Here is a 21,448-nt window from a genome sequence, read left to right on the forward strand (position 1 = left end):
AGCTTCCCCATACTAAACTTACCCTCAACAGTTGTGTGTTTGCAGCCATGCCTCTCGAGTCAGAAGGCTGTGAGCAGACTGCATTCTGGGAAATCTGAGCCCATGTCCCAGGATACTTCAGTACAGTACTGAAGGAGTACTGCACCGTTTGTCAGATCTTGTCCTAAATGAAATATTAAACTGATGCTCACTCAATGTAGTTATTCAAAGCATATTGGCTATCCTGGCTACTATTTATCTCTCACCAAATCCCAGCACCTTGCCACAAAAAAAAACAGGTTATTTGCTCTTTGTCAAATGCTGCTTTTTTGTGTGCACAACAGCGTCAACACTTTATAAGTATATCATTGAGTGTAAACCAGCCTTGGATGTTCTGAAGTCAGGGAAAGCTATAGAAAAGTAAGTCTAACTGAGGGGTCACTGTCCTCTTGATGCCAGTCCATGCTCTGGGAGGCCACAATCTCATGGTAATAAGTACACCTCTCATTCTTTGACAGCAGTGTTATAAAGCTCCTACATCCTCTGATAGTGGTGTCGTAACACTCGTCCCATCAGGGCCTCTCTGTCATGCCCAAGGATTTATAATGTCAGATTTATATTCCTGACAATCCTTTACATGATGGTTTTCAGTAAGATGTTCCATCTCTTCTTAGAGAATCGCCTCTGCGAAAACATATTGTGCTGAACTCCTGGGAGCTCTCTTTGGGTTGATGAACATCAAGCAAGAGGGAAAAGCATTGGAAAGTAGGATGATAAGGTGAGTTCACCCAGGGGACATGTACACCAGTGGCTGTTGGGAGGAATGTTTTCTACAGATCCTATGTGAAATGAATTGGAGATACTTACACCCAAGTCATTCACCCCTGTGCCATTTCATCCCAATGAATAACCTCTCTTGGAGAAGCCACAAACTCTGAGCATAGAAGGCAGGGCATATATATCGCTGTTTTTGATGGGTCTTTGAAAAAGGTATCCGATTAAATCCATTATTACATTGATGCTGAATGATCTGCTACGTTTCCAATATTTTTTGCTTTTCATTTCACAACTACCTGGTCTTTCCCAATGTTCCTGCAAATTAGCTCCCCATATTCCTCTATCTCATTTCCCTGACCTCCCTAACATGCCAGTGCTGTAACCAGGCAGAGTGGAGATGACTGCATGAATTGTCATGTTAATGAGAAGGCATGATAGCCTAATAATCTTCTAGATCTCTATTATTACTTAACAGGAAGGAATTTAAGAATGAAATTAGGAAAGCCAGAAGGGGCCATGAGAAAGCCTTGTTGAGCAGGATTAAGGAAACCCCAAGGCATTCTACAAGTATGTGAAGAGCAAGATGATAAGACATGAGAGAATAGGACCAATCAAGTGCGACAATGAAAAAGTGTGTATGGAACCGGAGGAGATAGCAGAGATACTTAATGAATACTTTGCTTCAGTATTCACTATGGAAGAGGATCTCAGTGATTGTAGTGCTGACTTACAGCAGACCGAAAAGATTGGACATGTAGATATTAAGAAAGAAGGTGTGCTAGAGCTTTTGGAAAGCGTAAAGTTGGATAAGTTACCGGGACCAGACGAGATGTACCCCAGGCCACTGTAGGAGGCGAGGGAGGAGATTGCTGAGCCTCTGGTGATAATCTTTGCATCATCAATGGGGAAGGGAGAGGTTCCGGAGGATTGAGGATGTTGTTCCCTTATTCAAGAGAGTAGAGATACCCAGAAAATTATAGACCAGTGAGTCTCACCTCAGTGGTTGGTAAGTTGATGAAGAAGATCCTGAGAGGCAGGACTTATGTACATTTAAAAAGGCATAATATGATGAGAAATAGTCAGCATGGCTTTGTCAAGGGCAGGTCGTACCTTACGAGCCTTGTTGAATTTTTTGAGGACGTGTCTAAACACATTGATGAGGATAGAGCCGTAGATGTAGCATATATGGATTTCAGCAAGGCATTTGATAAGGTACCCCATGCAAGGCTTATTGAGAAAGGAAGGAGGCATGAGATCCAAGTTGACCTTGCTTTGTGGAGCCAAAATTGGCTTGCCTACACAAGGCAAAGAGTGGTTGTAGACAGGTCATAATCTGCATGGAGTTCGATCACCAGTGGTGTGCTTCAGGGATCAGTTCTGGGACCCCTTCTCTTTGTGATTTTTATAAATGACCTGGATGAGGAAGTGGAGGGATGGGTTAGTAAATTTGCTGATGACACAAAGGTTGGGGGTGTTGTGGATAGTGTGGAGGGCTGTCAGAGGTTACAGCAGAACATTGATAGGATGCAAAACTAGGCTCAAAAGTGGCAGATGGAGTTCAACCCAGATAAGTGTGAGGTGGTTCATTTTGGTAGGTCAAATATGATGGCAGAATATAATATTAATGGTAAGACTCTGGCAGTGTGGAGGATCAGAGGGTTCTTAGGGTCCAAGTCCATAGGACACTCAAAGCTGCTATGCAGGTTGACTCTGTGGTTAAGGCATACGGTGCATTGGCCTTCATCAACCGTGGGATTGAGTTCAAGAGCCAGGAGGTAATGTTGCAGCTTTATAGGACCCTGGTCAGACCCCACTTGGAGTACTGTGCTCTGTTCTGGTCACATGACTACAGGAAGGATGTGGAAACCATAGAAAGGGTGCAGAGGAGATTTACAAGGATGGTGCCTGGATTAGGAAGCGCACCTTATGAGAATAGGTTGAGTGAACTTGGCCTTTTCTCCTTGGAATGACAGAGGATGAGAGGTGACCTGATAGAGGTGTATAAGATGATGAGAGGCATTGATCACGTGGATAGTCGAGGCTTTTTCCCAGGGCTGAAATGGCTAGCACAAGAGGGCACAGTTTTAAGGTGCTTGGAAGTAGCTACAGAGGAGATATCAGGGGTAAGTTGTTGTTGTGTTTGTTTGTTTTTTAAAAACGCAGAGAGTGGTGAGTGTGTGGAATGTGCTGTCGGCGACTGTGGTGGAGGCAGATGCGATAGGGTATTTTAAGAGACTCCTGGATAGGTACATGGAGCTTAGAAAAATAGAGGGCAATGGGTAACCCTAGGTAATTTTCAATGTTTCAAACTACCTGCAGCCGGTTAACAACATGCTTCAAGCATACAAAACCATGAAGTGCAACATGTCACTAAAGATACATACATACTTTGATAGTAAATGTACTTTGAATCTACTCGATTGGTAGAGGGGTTAAGGGATAAAGGCAGAGGATAGAATAATATGGTTGAAAATAAAGTCAGTCATGATTGAATGGTGGAGCAGACTCAAATTACCTAATTCTGCTTCTAATACCTTAGAGTCCTAAAGTCTGTTGCTTTAAGGTGCTTCAAGACTGTGACAGGCCCTAGAAAAGTACAAGTTTCTGATTTCTTTTTGGCTCGCTGTGGATTAGCAACATAACCTCAGAAGCTACCAGTCTCTCCAGCTTTGGTAAAGCATCAGCCAGCTTCAGGCAACTTCCCCACCAGAAATGATACGACCAAAGGCAGGATCTTTGCTGAAGAATAAAAAAAGTTGGACAGCAGATCTGCCCCACTTTGCAGATGTACTGTTCCCAAAGGAATAGACAGAAGCTCTAATTTCACAGCGCTGCACACTTGAGAAACCAAGTCAGCTTTCTCCCCCGAGGGGCCCAGATCTGGCTGCAGCACAGACTGACCTATTTGTTAACATACATCAATGAAATATTATTTTAAGCTACATTCTGAAGGTAAAGTCAAGCCATCTGGATCACTGCAGGAGTCAACAGAGAATTCTCCAGTTTCCCTGCAAAGGCTCCACTTACAATAATCTATCATAATCGAGCTTTCAGGATGTTCTCTGGGAGTTATGTTCACTCCCCTCCCCACCAAGAAAAAAAAGAGTCTCTATAGGCTAGACAAAACCATCTACCTGGGCTGGATCCAGGTTTGCTGTTTGTAATGGCCAATGATGAATGTGAGATGCATCATTGTCAAATTGAGCATCAAACGTGGTCTCAGGGCTTGGAAAAGTAACACTAAATGTGCTGGAAATCACAGGATTGAGCAGCACCAAAGGAGGCTACCAAACCTGTGTCATCTTATTGAAAGATCTTTGTGACTTCACTACCCTTTTCTGTCATCCTGCAAATGTATCCACATATATTCTTATTAATTCATTTCGTCAAGAATTTAAACACCATCTGCCACAAGTGGACTGCCTGGTGGCCAAACAATTCAATTCCCATTCATGTTCCGAAGTGTCAATTCATGGTCTGCTCTATTAAATCTTTCCATACCATTTTTTGCCAACAATGAGAACATTATAGCTTTTCCAATCATTCTTATCTCTATGATAGAGTTAGGATAGTCAGTCCATCAAGACTGCTCTTCTAGTTCCTGAACTATTGCAACTCTGTTCTCTAGCCTGTTTATGACTATTGAAACCCACCCTGCAGGTTCAAAATTGTCTTTTCTTTTCCATTTCTCTTTTATGCTCCTTGTCTAAAATGTTAGAAAGCTACTGAGGCAGGAATGCCTGATTGCCATCTACTCAGGGAGAGCACGATATATTTGAATTTTATGCTTGTGTAATGCCCTGGGAAAGATTTTACTGCCAAGGTTGCAGGGTATTTCATGTAATGGTTTTTCTGTAGAAGCAATGTGTTCTGCTGGCACTGTTTGGGTTACTGTTAAAGATCAGGGATGCTTAGGAATGTGTGTGTCATCCAATGATGAGGGTGGAACTGGGAGAAGGTTCTGGGGGAGGCTGGGGGAGCCGCTTTTGTGACAGACACTGGTGTGGGTCAAGGTCTTTTTCAGCAGGGGCTGAAGAGAGAAGGAGCTTGAGAGAACTGGCTGTAGGATTTGATCCAGCAGAAACATGCAATCACATGGAGCCCAAGAGGGGAACTTTTACCAGGGAGTGGTGAATAGGAGTTGGTGCAGTGAGTGCATATTGGACACAATGGTTTCTGGAAGATTTGAGCTCCACCGTGCACGTGACTGTTGAATTGTAATTCTTTTGTTTTTTTTCTTTCCTTACAGAACTGTTTGCTTAAGTTAACATTCTTAAGTATATAATTGTATACAGTGTATGATCTGCTATTTTTTGCCAATGGACGATGGGGTGGGTGGGGGTAGTACACAACATTTAAACAAACGGGTTTGGGTGGGCGAGACATCACAACCTCACAGGTTCAGCGGGACCAAAGTCGTATACACCCTAGACGTACAGAGCCTGAGAAAGGTGGCTTTCTCACTGTGGAGTCCAGTGGCTGTTAGCAAGGGGCTAACGAGCAGTATCTTCAGAGATGCTCGGCAAAAAGGGGTTTCACTTGTTTGGGACAAGTGTTGAGGAGAGTTAAGATTTGAGTTTAGTTTATTGTCATTCAACTGTACATGTGTGTACTGCCAAATGAAACAACATTTGGCTAGACCAAGGTGCACAACACTGTACGTGTAACTCACACATAGCCCATAAAGTGCTATTACCGCAAATAAGTTTTTAAAAATAAGATGCACTTATGACACATGTTTAAAAAGTAAACAATATAACATTTCTGGCATTTCATGTGCAATAAGACCTGGGTGGTGGCAGTCAATCACTCAAAGCTGGGATAATTCCCCTTATTGGATATGTTAAGCACCAGAAATGATTTGGTAAATGAAGAGCAACTGTTCACAAAAAGCCAGGAACTTATGGCAATTTGAAAATAAATCAAAACAACACAAGGAAACAGTTTGTTACTTGTGGCCTGGAATGAATCTCCTGAAAAGGTGGTGGTAGCAGATTCAGTAATATTCAAAAAAGGTTGAAATAACTGAGGCAAAACTTTGTTATAGGACAGTAGATGGAATTGGATTAATTGAATTGATCTGTTTGTTCAAAGGGTTGCTACAATTATTTTGGGCTGTGTGTAGTATGACTTTGTTGATGCTACGACATTCATTCATTCACCGCAGTTGACTTGCTGCCACTGTGATGAAGAAAAACAACTGAAATTCCTGACAATACAAAAGAACAGACATTATTCTCGGATGATCCAGCCTCATCCTACTTCCCAGTTCATAGTCCCCAGCAGGTGTTATTGCATTTCAACAGCTAATTCTGGTTCTTTTTTTAGTTACCTTGAAAATTCTATCTCCATTCTTCCTTCAGGTACCAAGTTTATGGCCTCAAACTTGGCATGATAAAAAGCAACTGCACCCTCAATATGTCTTGCAATTACCTTAAGCCTACCCCCTCCCCCTTAGTTACTGATCCCTCCGATAAGGCCCATTATTGCCTTCCAGCTCCTTTTAAAATCTTCTCTTTTACTCCAAAGCCCAATCCCAGCCTGGCCAAGATTCCTTGTAACTTTTTTTCCCCCCAGTCTAGTTATATCCTATAACCTTCAAGAGGACCACAACCTTGCTGTGGTTTGGAGGCTTGTGTGCCTCATTGACCTGGAGAGCTATGTTGGCTGGAGACAGGTCATATTGCTTTGGCTCTTGGTAGGGTCACCCATGCCAGGTCAAAAAGTACAGACCAGACTAAGTGGTCCACCGGTCCTCTAGGTTCAGCTCAGGTCCAACAACTTTTACTGGTCAAACAAAATTGTTACAGAAACAGTAATGAAGAATCTTACAACATCTGAGTGTGACAGTATCCCTGAGTCTCCACCTGGGACTTGTATGACTGACAGTGGTGAAAACCATGCTACTGACACGACGAAGGAATCCCTGAACACTGCTGGAGATGGAAGACCTTCATTGCAGCCCTAAACACCAACGGCTAAGAAGCAATAAAGTTATATCCCATAAATTGCCTCTGTGGGTTCCCCAGCCACCCCATGTTGCATGTAATATGGTAACTAGAACTACATTGTATTTCATACCATGCTAACACCACGCCCAAAAGCTTAGAGTAAATTTCTTACAGAAAAAAATTAATTTAATGTGTGTTTTTAAAAACACCATAACTACCTATCGGGAGATTTGTGGTTATGAGCCAAGGTTCCTTCTACTACAATGCACAATACCATTTGTATACAATACCATATAAAATAACATATATACACATACCTGAACCCAGTGGAGCTCTTATCTAGCATTACGGTCACTAAAACACCCTACATGATCTATAGCTATAAAACTGGTATTTGCAATTATACTTCAGTAGGCAAAATGGTTGAACTCTTCCCAAATGGTAATTTATTCCTTACCTATGGTTCCTTGGACCACAGCACAATGTCATCATTAGTGGAATTTTATTCAGAGAGATGACTGGCAGTGTGAAAATGGCTGCTGCTCCAAAGTTTCACCTTCAATTCCCTATTCTGAATTCCTTTCCTACATCTGGATCTACTTTCAATTGTATAAATCCCCGAGATATCTGCATCCCTCCATCTCTCTCATTTCCAACATTCCACCATTGGCAACCATGCTTCTACTTTCTGAGCCCAAACCTTTATAATTTTTTCCCTGAATCTCTGATTCTCGAACTCTCTTTCCCACCAACCCTACGGACATTTCTTTAAACTCATCTATTCACCCAAACTTTAATTTACCTCCTTATGCACTTCAATATGGAACCTTGTCTCCCAAGATGAAGCTTGTAAAATTACCAGCTTGTTTGAATGTAAAATTATCTTCCTACAAATTTCCATTGCCTTCCTTCTTTTCAGTCAACTGACAGGTCTTTGATGCTCAGTGACCTTCCTTATGAATGCATGACATTTTAATCATACTACTAAAATGCAGCCTGTTACCACCCATAAGGCTCAGCAGTACCTACAAGTCTTCATCTATGTCACACATTAAACTGCCTTGGAAATATACTGTCATTTTGTTGAAATCCTAGAACTTCCGAGGAGGGACCTTCACCAGAAGGTCTGCAGCTGTTAAAGGTGGTACATCACTATCTTGTCAAGTTTAGTTAAAGGTAGGGAGTAAATGATGGTCTTGCCAGCAATGGCATCATCCACAAAGGAATAAAAATGTCAGCCAAGTGGCTAAATAGATTATACACATGTATACAGTACTGCGCAAAAGTCTTAGACACGTAACAAAATTCTGTTAAGGTAAGTTGCTTTCAAAATAATGAAAAGTTTCTAAATATAAAAAAATTTACTAGAAAGAGCAATAAAAAATCTAAATCAAATCAATATTCAGTATGACCACCCTTTGCCTTTAAAACTGCATCAATTCTCTTAGGTACACTGTCGTGCAGTTTTATAAGAAAATCGACTGGTAGATTGTTCCAAGCATCTTGGAGAACTTGCCACAATTCTTCTGCAGAATTTGGCTGTCTCACTTGCTTCTGCCTCTCCAGGTATTCAGAGTCAGCCTCGATAATGTTGAGATCATGGCTTTGTGCAGGCCATACCATCTGAAACAAAATGAAAAAACCTAGGATGCCTAAGACTTTTGCATAGTACTGTAAATGAAGCAAAAGAAATCCCTGATCTCCCCCCCCCCCCCACCAAGCTGTTCACTCAACAAATCAGCCTTGAGTGAATTTATAGACTGCAAGAAGCACTCACCTCTTTGTTCTGCTCTTTCAAAACTTCCCCAATTTCTGAAAAAGGAAATAGAGTTCACAATTAAAAAGAATTTAAAAATTTGTCACATAACGTAATGTTGGGCCTTGTCGACTTTAAAGTTCCAGGCTTGTTAAAGCAAGTAAAATTCTGGCTGCTCATCACAGTAAGGATGAATAATGAAGCTAGCAGTGAAGAGGTTTTTTTTGTATAAAAAGATTAAACTTATAGATCACGGAGAGTGGACATGATTTTCACTCAATGTTTCCGATTACCTGTGTAAATACCTCCTTAACTTGTCTGATGTGAAATTTGGATCATAAATGCTTCTAATCTTCCTAACCCTGTGACCATTTACAGACCCAAGATTCTTCTGGAACACCACTCTGCTCCACTCCTGCTTTCATCTATAGGTGCCACATGCTCTTGATTTTGCCACCTAAAACTACTCAACCAGTCTCCCTTCTAATCTGCTTCATTAAACCTTCCACTTTGAAATCTGTTTTGACATCATTTTATGAAGCTTGAAGTCATTTTGTCTGATAATGCCTCCTATACAGTACTTTGGTAGATTTTAATGTCTTTAATGGTGCTATATAAATGCAATTTATTATTGTTGGTCTGTGCTATCATTGCTACAATTTTGGCCTTCTGGGCTGCAGCAGCAGCAAAAAAAAAATTAGATTGGGCTTCTTCTCTTCAGCAACATCTGATAACTACTGATGAGAAGTCTATGCACGCTGATGTTTATCTGCATTGCCCTCCAAAGATGAATAACATTCTGGTATTTGTTAACAAGGACGAGGAACATTTGAATGGGTGCTAACCAAGGGTCTGTGGTTAACAGTCCTGGCTCTTAAAGCAGAAATGTATGGGGTCAAACCCACTCCGTCAATCGCACTGCAATATGAAATGCCCCTTCACGTTACATTACACCAAGGTCCTGTGTGCCTTCTCACTCGGACATATATGATCCTGCGGCATTACGTGGAAGAACAGAGGAGTTATATCAAGTGTTCTGGTTTATATTTATCACTCAATCAACATCTCTAAAAAGTAGTTGATCTGGTCATTACCACAATGCTGTTTGATGGACTCTGCTATGTACAAACTGCTTGCCATGCTTCCCCACATCATGACAGCTACAGCTTAATTGGCTGCACAGATTGAGCTAAGGTCATGAAAGATGCTGTATAAATGCAAACTTATTCTTTTTCTCTCACAGATCTGCCACTAAAGAAGCACAAAGTCAGCACCGTCTGGGTAAAGACCAAGATAATCAAACAAGTATTTGATGAGGTAAGGTCTTGTCAAATGGATCAAGAGCCCAGGTACCCTAATCCATTAAGAAATTCTTATGAAGATAGCAAATGGGAAAATGTATAATATTCACTTAAAACAGCTAAACTTAAGGGGTCACAATGAAATTCACCAAAGAACAGAACTGCTCCATTTGAGAGAGAAAGAATTGCCCCTCCAATTACTAGTTTTTATCTAAGAATGTATTTAGAATAATCTTGCCTTGGTAACATTAAGTAAGAAATACAGAGGCACTGGAAAAGATGCAAAAGTATTATACCTATCAGATTAAACCCATGTTGAGAAATCATGCTCAAGCTCTTTAGATAGAAATCTGGTGTTGGGTCAGGCTAACAATACAGGTCATTAAGATTATGAAAGGTTGTATTGGACTGACACGTAAGCAATATGAGAAACAAGGAACAAAGCACACAGCATTCATTAATAAAATACAAATGGAAGGTATGTCTCAAGGGAGGTGAGAATGAGAGACAAGTACCATAATACCTTTAAGGGGAAACTGCATGTATGTAATATATGTGATAGAATAAGGGATATGATGATGCAGTTAAATGACAGAAATTGAGAACAGGGCGGTGCATCTTAAACGTCATGGATTCAATCGGGCTTTTGGAGCTGATTTTTTTTTGCTGTAAGCAATTTGCAATAGAACTTGGATCAGAAATGCTCTAGACAGTGCTGCTTTTCTTTCTCCTCTGTCTGAGCTTTATCTGTGAACAGTGACATACTGCAGCTTCACATCAGCTTATTGCTCTGATTAGTTTGAAGATACCTTTGGTTATCTTTACCTGACTGCAAATATTCTTCGCTCCCGAAAGAACTGGTACTCCGTGCAATGTCATCGAGCTGTCATACAGCCATCAAAGTATAATCCTGCTGTGTACACACCGGTCTACCCCAGCGGCAAAAGGCAATATATCAATATTGCATTCGGCTGTGCGTTGCAATGTTGTCTGTGCATGCACTGGGTCCAAGACTAGAAACGGCTGGGATCAGAGAACAGCCTATCAAAGGAACAACACTTCTTGAAGGAGGTGATGCTGTTTCAGGTACAGTCACTTCCATGTCTAGGTACAAAGATAACAGATATTACATTTCATTCTGTTTTGATATACATAATATAACGAGAATGAGAAGGAAGGCAGAGCAAACAAAGGGAGAGAACAGGGGGTGGGTTTAAAAGCTCACTGAAATAATAGTTGTGACTGAACGCCACTGGGACACGGGTTCCATGGCATTTTCACAAAGTATAGACTGGCGATTCTAGTAATATTCAGACATATCGTCTTTCTGATCTTACCTCAAGCAGATATACTAACTGTCCTCTCAGGAAAATGCAAAAGGTCCCTGGACACTATTTTGAAGGAAGGCAGAGGAGCTCTCCTTGCTCTCTCTCTCTCTCTCATCCTGGATATTTAGCACAACACAACATCACTAAAATAAGCAGTCCTGTCGATATACCCCTTTATTGACTGTGAGAATTTGGTTGCTATACTTTACAATGACAGCAATGAGATATTTGAAAAAAATAAGCTTAACTTTGGTCTTCCAATCTCCTTATCTAAAAGGCAAGAACCTGCTTCAATATGATTCTTTTCTCTGACTGATGTTACAAAGACAGGGATTGCCTGATGTATTTTTCTGCCTGCGTCTCTCTTCCCATCCAACCCCATCTCCTCAAACTGCTGGGAATGGGAGTCTCATGAATGCAAAATGCCCTCTGATACATTACTGAGAAGGCTAGATTATATCCTTGACCCCTGACATTAAATGCCAGTAGTAAACTAGTTCTGACAGATGCAATGGGATGGGCGATCAGATTCCTAGTTCTCAACATCCAACATCTACCTCCAACCTCTGGTAAATTTCCCTGTTCCTACCCAAAGAAGCCAATTAAAAGACCATAAGGTGTAGGAGCAGAGTTGGGCCATTTGGTCCATTGTCTGCTCTGCCTTTCAATCGCAGCTGCTCTTTTTCTCAACCTCATTCTCCCAGCTTTTCTCTGTAAACCTTAACACCTCTCCAATCAAGAACCTAAAATCTCTATCTTAAATACACCCAAAGTCTTGGCCTTTTCAGCCTTTGTGGCAAATTTCAGATTTGCCACCCTGTCGCTGAAGAGAATGCTTGTCTCAGTTTAGACACCCCTTTATTCTGAGGCTGTGCCCTCTGATCCTAGACTACCCCATTAATGAAAACATCCTCTCCATGTCCACTATCTAGACCTATCAGAATCCAGCAGCCACCACAGGGATGGCCAACCTATGGTGCATTGGATGATTAGAAGTGGCGCATTGCACCCCAGTGCTAATAAAAAAGAATATTCGATTAAGAAAAAGGAAGAAATCAAAAGACAAAATATATTTGTTAAAAGTTTCATTAAGGTAAGTAATGTTTATCTTGTTTTTATATTAAATTGATATATCATGTAAAAATGCTAAACATGTCTATATTTACATATTTTTACAAGAAATAAATGGGGGTACAAGAGTTGTATGGCGCATCTGAACTCGTGTGTGGAAAAAATTGACGCATGGAATGTAAAAGGTTGGCCACCCTGATCTACTGGATAGATTATCAACTACTTCCCTGCCTATAATCTGATAGTTACATATAAGCAGCAGAGCTTTAGAGGAGCTAATATTTTTCAGCACAGTAACTGAGTTAAGTCTTTCCTCAGAGAATCACCTCTGTCATAATATTCTCAACAAAGATCCTGGCTGTTTTCCCATCAGCAACAAGGGCAAAAAAATCTCCCTCCATGGAACTAATTCTTTACAACCTCAGTGTGCTAGGAAAATGCCAATTAAAACAATCTGGTTAAAACTTTAGCCCTTCTCCTCCACTCAGCAGTATCAGACCGTTTTGAGAATTTGGTTGCTTTTCCAGCTTTCAGGTGTCAATCCGTTTGGATAACCAGAGAAAACTGCCTACAAATCTCACAAAATATAATAGTTGAAATTAGAGTCAATCATGGTCGGCCCACTCTGCCGGGAAATTGGATTTCACACCACACAAATGAAAGAGAAAATCCAATTCATTCATCATCTTCTCCAGAGAATCAGAACTTTGAAAAGACCACAGGCAAAATTCAAACAGAAGCAACGTTTGGAGTTCTATCATTTTTTTATTTTTTTCTGTTATTCTTAGATACGATACAGCAAAATATAAAATATTTGCAATTAATGACTAACTTTCTCATCTACACTACTCCTCCCATGCACACCTCACCCTTCATTAACTCTAGTTAATTGTGTGTTCTCCGCCTACAGATTGAACACACTCTAAATGGACTTTCTTTTCAGTAATTTGCTGCTCACTAGAAATGTCCACAGTATTTTTTCAGGTACCCTATCCACTCATTTCATCTCCTCACTCAGCCCACAATAGCTCTACCGAATTATAAACTATACTCATTTTTAATTTCTTTCCACAAACCAGTTCACATTACCGATTATAGATTCTACATGCCTATTTTTCCTCTAGCGGTTGGTGCATATCATAAGACCTGGTTATGCGACCACTGGACCCAGGCAGACAATCTCTGTGTGATGTCTGGGGTCACTCAGCTTGTAAAGACACTGCCCAGAAAGCGGCAATGACAAACCGCCTCTGTAGAAAACATTGCCAACAATCATGGTAATGGAAAAACAGTGATCGGTTCACGTCATACGACATGGCACTTAACAAATGAATGAATCAACCTCCTTACAAAAACTATGTCCACACTATGCTTTTATGGATATAATCATTCTATAAGGGTCTCGGCCCGAAACGTCGACAGTGCTTCTCCCTATAGATGCTGTCTGGCCTGCTGTGTTCCACCAGCATTTGTGTGTGTTGTTGCTTCTACTTAACCTTTAGTTGATAATAGCGGTTACGTGGAAACGGTAATTATAGATGTGGAACGGAGTCAGGGAATTATTACAAAACAGAATTCATTAACACTCAAGCAGAAACTCGGAAAATTAAACAAGCGACTAACTTAAAACGAAGTTAACAGCACTATGCGTCTATAGCTCCCAAACGGTTAAAGTTACGAACAATTCTTAAGTCTTATTGGAGCAGAGTCTCAGAATGTCAGTTCAGAAAGTTTCAAGGGATTCACGGGGGGGATTGAGAGACTTTTAGTTTCTAAGTGTAGCGAAGTGAGAATCTTGAAGACGGAGATTCAAAATACAGCGAAGAAGCGAGTCCCGCAGAGATACGCCAAAACGGCCACCATACCTTTCCGAGGGCGGTTTGGCAGACACACAGTACCTCGCGAACGCTCTCACAAAGCGGCCACCGTACGTTTGTATTCACGATGTGGTCTCTTTCGAAGAGTCTACAAAATGTGAGAATTTTACCACGTAACTGACAGAAGTCTCTCTTCTAGGACTGGTCACCACACACCCGAGACTTTGCAGGGGTTTACCAAAGTGGGTGCCAAAAACCCATGTTTGGATTACGAAATGTCAGTCGCCTCCAAAACGCGCAGCGTTATCGACTACCTTCTGGGTTCGATCGAAGCTTGCACTCTTCGCTCACTAACGACTCTTCATCAAAGTGGGTGCGTCTCCTGAGCAATCTGCGTGGCTGCTTTTATACTGTTGGGATAGGTCATCGCGTGACAATACAAGAAACAAAGTCACAGATTCCCAGTACATCATGTACCATGCCAGGTGTTGAAATTAGGATTCATAACGTACAGATTCCCAGTACGTTATGTACCATCCCAGGTGTTCAAACTGGGGTTCATAACGTAGCTGATAAGGTTAAATTGGATTGGGTTTCAGTAATTTATTCAGCATAGTAACAGGCCCTTCTGGCCCAACGAGCTCATGTTGCCTATTAGACCCATGTGACCAATTAACCGACATTATGATAACTGATACATTGTCCTTGCCACCCCTAACTTCTCTCCTTTTGCCCAGATAGAAGTAGCATATTGTAAAGCTGCCATGGCTTTTGTGAATAATATAAATAAGTAATATAAATAAAATCATTATGGACTCTTATATTATAACAGAGCTGGTCATTAAGGAAATTCCACAGGACTACACAGTTGAACATAAAACCAGAGGAAACAATGGATCATAAGTAACATGGGAAATATTGACAGCAGTCTAGGTCCCAAAGTTACAAGCTCATTTATTGACTCTTTTAAATAAGAGAGCAAGCTGATTGCAGCAACCAGCTTTTACACAACAACATGAAGGTCATTGGAAAAAAGCAATGTTAGTGGTGATTTGTAAGCAGACTGCAATCCTTTCTTCAGAGGCAGATTATAGCAACCTAAATTTTAAGGGTGTCAATCGCAAAAGCTGCCATCATTGGGGTCCAGTGTGGACAAGAATTTCTAATGCCGAATTTCTGATGTCAATCAGATCTCAGTGTATCACACATACTTCCACGGCTGCAGGCTACCGTCTTTTCATTGTCTAACTACCTAATCTCATGGTGGATTCACCTTTCATATTAATAGTTAAACTGTGGAGCCAACAGATAAAAAGTGAAAGATCTCCTAGCACTATTTTAAAAAGGGTTAATCTCACTATGCCCAACCCACCAGCTCTCCACTCAAATCCAGATAGTCTTTTATTTATTCCTCAATCATTTCGGAAATAAAATGGTAAATTAGTTGGCCATGGTCACTTTACCATTTGTGGGAGCTTTTTGTGCCTAAACTGGGTGGTGCACTTCTTCCTTCATTGGCTGTGAAGTTCTTTGAGGTGATCATGGGCATTACAGAAATCTAACTCTTTATTTCAATGATAAGACAAAATATGGAAACAATAAAAGTAAAAATAATTAGGAAATTGTAACAGCCAACCAGAATAATTTCATTAGGCAAAGGGTAGTGAATCTATGGAAATCATTGCCACAGACAGCTGTGGAGACCAAGTCATTAAGTATACAGTGGATTCCTGTTAATTGGGACACATCAGGACCAATATATTTTGCCCCAGTTAGCTGAAGTTTCATGCAAATAGTTAAAAAGGTATTTTTAAAAAAAGAACAAATTGGAACACTACCAAAACTACTACAGTACAATAAAACTGTATTTGTTCCTAATAGTTATTGACAGAGGAATTAATCCTGTGGACACTGCCGTGTTCTTTTGGTTGACTGTAAATGAACACAATCAGCCCAAACACCTAGTGGTGATAGTGGTATGCCTTCATACAATGCTTTCGATGATTGAATCCTCCGAATTTTCATTTCTGTTGTAACATTCAAGATGAATGTTGCTACCTTCAAACTGCTCAAAGTTCCTAACTTGTTGAGGTAGTGGAATCATTTCCATTTCACTCCCAGCTGCTTCCAGCATCTCCAAGCCTGAATGCTTGAAACCACAGTGAGCAAATCAGTTCTGAATTGTCTTACTGCTTATTACTTGCCAGCTATCAGCGACAAAAATCATTGCCTTTTGAACACAAGCACACGCAAATGGTACTATTTAAAAACTGTTCGTTCTAAACACGGTATAGTGTCCAGTGGCCACACGATGTGTACGTGACTGATAAGTTTCCTGTCCCAAGTAAACGAAGGGAATCCTGACTATTTTCTCGAAATGTCTTGTTCTTAAAGAGTTGTCCCAAATAAACAACTGTTCCAATTAACCAGAATTTCTGTATTAAAAACAGAGATTGATAGGCTCTTGATTAGAAAGAGTGTTAAATGTTATGGGTGAAGGCAGGAGAATGGGATTGAGAGGGATAATAAATCAGACATGATGGAATGGCAGAGCAGACTCGGTGGGCCAAATGGCCTAATTCTGCTCCTATACCTTAAGTTCTAATAGTGCCAGTTTAAGTCCTTGGGTGATTAGTGTCTCTGCTGGTTTCCCTAAGCAGATCAAATCCCATAAACTAAGCTCTGACTTTATTCCTCAATGTCTACAACACTCGTTATAGCTATCTTGTGGCTCGGCAACCAAACCAGTATACAATATACAATAAACAAGGCATGTTCTGACCAAAGCCTAGTAAAATTTAATCACACTTTCGGTCTTAATGTATTGTTTTGCCTGTGTTTATTTAAGCGTTATTGACACTGATGATGGCAGATCATACTAATTGGAGATGTACAGCAGTGACTAGACAAAGATCAGGATAGTTTCTTTAGGCATTGTCTGTGGCTGTTTGGACAGTACTCATAGAGTCTGTATGTCAACTATTTTCTACTGTGTGAGTGCAGCTCCAGCTGTTCTAAAGCTGGCTCCTATCCCAAGCTTGAGAGGCATGCCTACCAGTCAGATGAAGAGCACTGCTCACAAGGAGGCTTCATTACTTTCACTTGGAACACGGTATCTTGGCACAGCAGCCAGCAAGAGGGAAAGGAGGCAGAACTTATAAAACAGTATTGTTCTATACGAGGCAGGCAAAGTCCGATTACAAACAGCCGACTAGGTCATACAGTTTTACTCATATATCAGCATTTAGGACGGCTTATGGAGATTAAAATGTGAATGGAAGAGATCACCTTAGCACTGTTTTCATTTAATTTGATACGCCTCATATCCTGCACTGCCACCCAATACCCATGATTCGGAATTTAGTCTTTCATGCTTGTGCCACGTTCAACAACTATTTCCAATTATTAAGCAAAAACCTTAAGCAAGCAAAATGTCGCCAGACAGTTCATATGAGCACTACCAAACAAAATTTCATTTTAACAATGTAAAGGGAATTAAGACAAAGAATAATTCAAGGCTAGAGAAAACCTTCATCACTGGAGATCAAGCCAAGAATGAAAAGGCGGAAGTGAAGTGGGGATGGGATTAGTGTAACTACCTCTGCTATTTGCAAGTTTACCAAGTTGGGATGATTTGAGACAAGGAAGAGTCTTAGAACAGATTTTGTTTTTGCACACTGACCGTCCTTGTCCTTCTAGGTGGTGGACCTTGAAGGTCAAGAACATGCTGCTACAATTTCTGAGGTGCTGAAGTGTTAAGTTACTTGTCCATTTTTGGGCAACTACACTTTAATAGCATCCAGACTCAGGGATAAATACCAACATGATAATTGTGGTAACAGTATGGTTGGTGCAGCTGGACCCCAGCAAGGATGAGCACCTTATGTAAAGGATGTAGACCAACAGGGAAGAAAATAATCCAGGTCCTGAAGCTATAATGGGTAAATCAGGGCATAGAAAGAATTCCAATTAAAGCCACACAGATGTTTGTGCACATTTCTATTAGGAGTATTTAGAATTCAGGAGGGTCTCCTTGTTCACTTTCTGAAATCAGAACTCGACAAAGAATCAGATGTCAGTGATTGTTCTCACTCAAGCTGTAATTGTCACTAGCCAGCTCTTCCAGTGAGACTTGATTCTCCGCAATTTGATGAAGGTTTAAGCGCAGTCTTTTAAGTCTTGAGGTAGGATCTATTTGCTACAAACACAATCTAGTAATTATGCTTCAGCAAACTGTGCTTCCTGTTGTGATTGAAATAGATGAGAACCTCAGAAAACTTTATGCTCATTGAAACAGTGCTCACCAAGCTTCATTTATGGGCTCACCTTGTAAAATTCCAGGACCTGGCCATGATGATGCAACCTGGGGGACCCGAACGCAGTTCAAAGTAAATCTATTATCAAAGTATATATGATACCTTGAGATTCATTTTCTTGCCAGCGTTCACAGTAGAACAAAGAAATACAATAGAATCAAGGAAAAAAATTACATACAAAGACAAGCAGCCAACGTGCAAAAGAAAGCAAACTATACAAATACAAAATAATAACAATGAATAAGTAAATAAATAAATAATACTGAGAACATGAGTTGTAGAGTCCCTGCAAGTGATTCCATAGATTGTAGTCAGTGATCAGTTCAGTGTTAAGGTGAGTGAAGTTATCCATGCTGGTTCAGGAGCCTGACGGTTGAAGGGTAATAACTATTCCTGAACCTGGTGGTGTGGGATCTAAGGCTTCTGTACTTCCTTCCTGGTGGCAGCAATAAGAGAACATGGCCTCGATAGTGGGTGTCTTGATGATGGATGCTGCTTTCTTGTGGCAGTGCTCCTCGTCACTGGTGGGGAAGGTTTTTCCTGTGAAAGACTTTTTGAACTGCAGTCATTGTTGTGAGATAAGGTGTCTGCTAATTTAAGCACAGCAGGGTTTCACAAATATTAAAGAAATGATGATGGGTCAACTGCTGGGGGTTAATGATTGTCATAACACCCTGGCTTTTCCTCAGAACATTTATATTCAGTTAAGGGAGCAGTGGAGCCTAGGTTTAATGTCTCATGGGGAAATTGGCACTGCCATTGCACTATACCAGGAGTAACAGGCTAGACTATGTGCTCAACTCTCTGGGAAGCTACTTGTCTGATAATTTTCTGTCACAGGAATAAATGGATGTTAATTGTTTTGCTGCCTGGAGCACAATAAAGATGCAGGGAGGAGCAAAATAGAATCAGAATCAGGTTTAATATCAATGGCATATGTCATAGAATTTGTTAACTTTGTGGCAGCTGTACAATGAAATACATGATAAATATAGGGAAAGACTGAATTACAGTAAGTATATACATGTATATTAAATAGTTACATTAAAATAAGTAGTGCAAAAACAGAAATGAATAAGTAGTGAGGTAGTGTTCATGAGTTCAATGTCCATTTAGGAATCGGATGGCAGAGGTGAAGCTGTTCCTGAATTGTTGAGTGTGTGTCCTCAGGCTCCTGTACCTCCTCCCTGATGGTGGCAATACAAGGACATGTCCTGAGTGATGGTGGTCCTTAATAACGGATGCCATTCAGCACTTTTAGCCTGTTCCCCACGCATATCTGATCTATGTTTCACCTCTATGCATCTATCTTGCTTCCTTAACAACTGTGCATCTGATGCATTTTGAACAGAGAAGGCTCAAGAGGTAAGATTCAGGGGAATACATGAGTGCACTGAAAATGAGAAAGCCTGTGATAAAGAAACATAGCATCTGGAGAACAAGCTATGCCATGCATCCAGCCCTGGAATGTACTGGAGCGGCGGCTGCCTCAGCCATGGGCTTGTTATGTTTTATGCATAAACTTTACTTACAAAGCGGGTTCAGGTTGGCAATTTATCATCATTACTGCAGTGATGGAATGAGAGTGGGGGGCGGTTCTGAGGTTTTTAAGATTTGGGATGACTAATAAATAACATCAATGCATACTGCTGGCAAAGTCTGCTGTTCATTATATCCATAGACTGCATTGCCCAGGGACTGTAGATCACCATTAGCAGAGAGGCCAAATTGCTCAAGTGACAGCTGTATTTTTAGCCATTTTGAAGAAAAAACAAAATGACTTTTTTTGCCTCTTGTAGAGAGCAGAGATCATTTTCTGACTCCCTGCTTAGAGTACTGTAATGCATTGCGATGTGCAGAATAACCAGCCAGAGCTTCATCACTTCTCCCGAGCAATGGCTTCAAAGTGCAGGCATCAAAGAGAAGTCAGCAGCTCTCGCTTGGCAAGTGGGAAAGGGTTCTGAGCAGAAACAGGCAGGGGTCACCATAGCAAGTTCTTGATATCGCCTGATTAACCCTGAGCAGGATCCATCCCACTAACTCACCTGGAATTAAAGATTAATCCGCCAGAAACTCATGCAAATAAAACCCTGGAGAATAACTGAGGGGGTGGGTGGTGTTTTTAAATGCAATTTATGTAATTCTTTTATTCCACTTGAACAATTACTTTACTAGTTTTTAAAATATTGGTGGTTCAAGAGGGAGAGGGGGTGCTGTATGACTTTGGGATATCTTGAAGGTGGCATTTTGGATAGATGATAGATTAGTTGGCAAGAACTTCTAGACTCTGTGCAACCAAAGGGAAGAATGTGGGACAATGCAGTTGGCAGTGAGGGGTCATGCAAGGAAACCTTCAGTTTGACGTCCAATCAGTTTTTAAAACTTTCAAAGGACACTGGGCTGTCAGAAGAGACATCATTTGGAGAAGGAATTAAATCAAATCCCCATTTGCTCCTAAGTGGATATAAAAAAAATCCTGTGGCAGAGTTTTTGCAGTCAGGTATATTTTGCAGTGGCCTGACAAACAGTTGCCCTTTCAACCAGAACTACTCCAACCAGTTACCTAATGATTATCACTCTGTAATTTGTAGGAGCTTGCTTTGTATATATTTCTACAGGGATCGCATGACTTGGCTGTGAAGTATTTTGGGATGCAGTAAGGTCATGCAAAGCACAATTTCATTTCATGTCTTTTTGTCACTGCAAGCATCAGCAGCTTGAGGATAAAATGATTCAGATGTGCTGAAAGGTAGAATATTGTGTCCAGTTCGGTTACATAATTACGTTGAGCAAACTCAAGTGACCAGTCTAACCTGAACCCCACCCGGGACTGAAGACCTATAATTATTATGTTTCGATCATGCACTCTGCTCACCTTCATCAGCTTACACATCCCAAACTCTGGAAACCAAAGATGAGGCCAAAAGCAATATCTAATCAGATCTTGTGAGAACCTTGACCTGCACCCAACAAGCTGATCTTCTTGCCAATTTTGTCAGAAAGGATACAAACTTCTGGAAAATATGATTAGGAGAGGGCAAAGCTACCTCCAAAAAAACCTTCCTAATGGGATAATGCTACATGATCTTGTCATAACTATTACCTATTTTATCAAAGAGAAAAGCAGAAAATCTTTTTGGCAGCATGCCCTA

At 40.8% G+C, this 21,448-nt stretch overlaps 1 long non-coding RNA gene across 1 annotated transcript; it reads left to right on the top strand.

The window, feature by feature from the left end:
* Nucleotides 1–651: 651 nt before the first annotated feature.
* On the top strand, nt 652–20,849 carry LOC132385135 (uncharacterized). Its single transcript, XR_009509090.1, has 4 exons — nt 652–757; nt 9,707–9,780; nt 12,025–12,185; nt 14,180–20,849. It is a non-coding gene; the product is annotated as an uncharacterized LOC132385135 (long non-coding RNA).
* Nucleotides 20,850–21,448: the final 599 nt, after the last annotated feature.

Source organism: Hypanus sabinus, chromosome X2 (genome assembly GCF_030144855.1).
Source record: "Hypanus sabinus isolate sHypSab1 chromosome X2, sHypSab1.hap1, whole genome shotgun sequence".
Classification (NCBI taxonomy): domain Eukaryota; kingdom Metazoa; phylum Chordata; class Chondrichthyes; order Myliobatiformes; family Dasyatidae; genus Hypanus; species Hypanus sabinus.